Consider the following 4117-nt stretch of genomic DNA (forward strand, 5'->3'; position numbering starts at 1 on the left):
TCGCTTAATCCAGTATAAACTAATGTGTAGAATGTATTATACAAATTCTACTACAGAGTCATGTCCTACGTGTAAAACAAACAATGATTAAATAATTAATGATTTCTGGGAGTGCTATAAAGTCAAAAAGGTATGGGCAGAGTTAGAAAGCTGGCTGTCAGAAGTTTTACAATGTAAGTTTACTTTTAATCCATCTACCTGCATATTTCAAGACATATGAAGGGCCGGTGAGATACCTAATGGGTTGGACAATATTATTTTTGTCACTTATATTGAAGAACTTATTAAATAAATACTGGAAGCCAAATGATACCCCAACATTAAGAGAATCAAAGAATCAAATGCCTTATTATTTAAATATTGAAAAAATCTGTTTAGGGAAAGAAACATCAAAACACAATTTGAAGTCATGTGGGGCAGGACTTCAGCTGAATCTGGTAATAAATGATGTGGCTGTTGAGCAAGTTGAGCAGACTAAACTTTTTGGTGTCACCTTAAACTATAACTTGTCATGGTAAAGACATTGATTCAACGGTTGTAAAGATGGGGAGAGGTCTGTCTGTGATATAAAGATGCTCAGCAGTTGTATCAAATCTTGACTATTGCCTGCAAATAAGGACCAAGAAAAGCTGCAGCTGGCCCAGAACAAAGCAGCACGTCTTGCTCTTCAATGTACACCAGTAGAGCTCCTCAGAGGAGGAAGGGAAGGACCGTCCTCTGTGAATTTAATCAAAAAATGTTTTTAAAAAGCATAATTTTTAGATAAAACAATACTAAATATAATCACTTCACCAAATAATTGAGAAAAAACACACTATTTTGAAAAAAATTCTACAGTAGCCGCAACAGCACTCTGTACATGGTGTAGCCAGAGGAGAACTAGCTTCTGTCCTCCTCTGGGTACACTGACTTCAATACAAAACCTAGGAGGCTCTTGGTTCTCACCCCCTTCCATAGACTTACACAGTAATAGTTCTGAACAAATTAATTTCTTCCTAATTTATAGAGAGAGAGATTGTCATTTTTTCACTTTCAGTTTCACTTACTTGGCCGCAAATGCAGCTAGCTAATTTAGCCTACTGAAACACCCTGCTCAAACAGAGGGATGCTATGTTAGCTAGATGGCTATGACTATCCAACACAGCACTTGGAACTCTTCCAAGTCAAGGTAAGCTTTTGGTTTTAAAAATGTATTGCCACCGGGGCCCGCCGGTGTAACTGCTTACTGCTTACACTGTAACGTTAGTGCATGATTGTAGCGGGTTTGCTAACGCGTTAGTTCTATTAGCTATGCTGACTATGACGTTACTTTAGCTACGGTGTCAAAGATGTAGGTTATGTGTAGCGGTTTGGCTTGGAAAGGTATTTTCACCTGGTCACATGCAGCTGATGTGTTGTGCATTGAAGTCCACAAGCGAAAGGAAGATGTGAAAGGAGGAGAGCGCATAACGTAGACGCGAGAAGGAATACAACGTGACTGCTATGAAACTGTGAACTGTGTTTATGCAGTGATCAGAGGTGTATTCATTCCTCCGATTCTGTTGAGAAAAGTTTCTTAAACAGAAGCAAACAGAACAAAACGAGGATAAACATACCTGAATTTGTCCAATAAAAACTCTAATTTGCAACTGTTGAACTAATCATTACACCCACTATCAGCTAGATGCAGGCAAGAAAGAGTGTGCAAGGCGATATTGCACGTCACTGTCTGTCCATGTGTCACTCACTGTCTGTCACATCAAATTTGTCTCTCGACCTGTGTGCACCTACGTTGTAAACTTTCATTCATAGGCTAGGTTGTAGTAACCTCATGATGGGTATAGGGAAAATTATAGTATCATGTTGTAGCCTAAACCTATCGCTGTTATATTTAACTGGGTGAATGGAATATAAATGGCCGTCATTGTAAAAAAGAATGTGTTATTAATTAATTGACTTGCCTTGTTAAATAAAGGTAAAATAATACAAATAAAATCCAATATGCTGTAATAGAAATAAGGCCATGCTCATGAAAAATAAATCCTCCTCCCTCATCTGAAACGGCACTGACCACCACTGATCTACTGCACACAGAGGGCTAATGTCAACAGTATGCATGCCAGCCTCTCTTGGCTCAAAGTAGAGGAGAGATTGACCTCATCAATTCAATTTTTTTGTGAGAAATATTGTGTTAAATTCCAAATTGTCTGTATAATCAACTTACATATAGCTCTGCCAGACATACTGACCCCACCAGACTTGCCACTGTCCACATATCAGAATGAATTCAAGGTAACGCACATTATTATATAGAGCCATAATCACATGGAACTCCCATCTCAAATTACTCAAGTAAACAGCAGAATTAGCTTTAAAAACAAATAAAACTCCTCTCTCCTATATGACCTAGTTAACCTAGTTAAGGCATACAGTACCTTTAGAAATTATCCTTCCACTTGACTTATTCCAGATTTTGTTGTTTTACAGCCTGAATTCAAAATAGATTTAAATTATATTTTTGTTATCCATCTACACACAATACCCCATAATGACAAAGTGAAAACATGTTTTATGAAATTTTAGCACATTTATTGAAAATTAAATACAGAAATGTCTTATTTACTTAAGTATTCACACCCCTTTGCTATGACACTCCAAATTTGGCTCAGGTGCATCCAATTTCCTTCGATCATTCTTGAGATGTCACTTCAAGTTGATTGGAATCCACCTGTGGCCAATTCAATTGCTTGGACATGTTTGGACTATGTTAAGCCTCTGAGATGCAGAGGCCCATGGTATAATCTTCAGTATAATCACAAAGTCAATTTAATCATTTTGCAAAATAGACTTTGTGATGAAACTGAAAATTATAACTTAAAAAACACTCTTGAATCACACATTTTGGAATGTTTTCTGTTGTTGAAAGTAAATAAAGAAACCAGATTGCAATGAAAGGTTGTTAACATTCTTTATACATTCTTTTGTCAGTTATTTTCATAGCATAATAAACAGATCATAAACAAGGTTATAATGAAAGTAAAAATCATGGTATGTAAGTATCTTTACAAGTTATTGTTTAACATGTGGTCCAGCTCTTGAAGGTGTTCCTGTTAGAGGAAAACAGATCATTGAAATTAAGACAGGTGTTAGCTAAATAGAATCGGATAGAAGGCATAGTTCAGCAACAGAGGAGTCATCGATGGTATATAGTACAAAAAGTAGTGGTTTTATTTACATTGTCATCACCAGCTGGTTCAGCATGCTCCGGGACATGCTGAACCAGTTCGTGTTTGTCTACCTCGACGACAACCTTGTCCTTTCCCGTTCAGCTCAAGAACACATCCAACAAGACCTTCAGTGTCTCCTGGAGAATCTGCTTTTCATTAAAGCGGAGAAGTGTGAATTCCATCGACCACCATCTCCTCCCTACGATACGTCTTCCTGGGGTCTGGCAAAATTGAAACCCTGCACGGTCCACATTGTCCCGGATCAAGGCAAAATAAACTCAGCTCCTGCAGCGCTGGAAACTTTCAATAGCGACCTCAATTTGAGCCCACCGAGCCAGCTAGGCTTGCTGGGTTTCCGTGTCTCTCCCCATCTGTGGAATCTTGAAGGATCCCAGGACAGACAGCAGCGCTCACAGCAACTAAGCCCAACAGAGCCGCACGATCCAAAATAAAAGTACAGTCAAAAAAGTTTTGAGAATGACACAAATATTATTTTACACAAAAGTTTGCTGCTTCAGTGTCTTTAAATATTTTTGTCAGATGTTACTATGGAATACTGAAGTATAATTACAAGTGTCAAAGACTTTTATTGACAATTACATGAAGTTGATGCAAAGAGTCAATATTTGCAGTGTTGACCCTTCTTTTTCAAGACCTCTGCAATCCGCCCTGGCACGCTGTCAATTAACTTCTGGACCACATTCTGACTCATGGCAGCCCATTCTTGCATAATCAATGCTTGGAGTTTGTCAGAATTTGTGGGTTTTTGTTTGTCCACCCGCCTCTTGAGGATTGACCACAAGTTCTCAATGGGATTAAGGTCTGGGGAGTTTCCTGGGCATTGACCCAAAATATCGATGTTTTGTTCCCAGAGCCACTTAGTTATCACCTTTGCCTTATGGCAAGGTGCC

This window comes from Salmo salar, chromosome 13, assembly GCF_965601325.2.
Source record: "Salmo salar chromosome 13, fSalSal1, whole genome shotgun sequence".
Taxonomy (NCBI): Eukaryota; Metazoa; Chordata; class Actinopteri; order Salmoniformes; family Salmonidae; genus Salmo; species Salmo salar.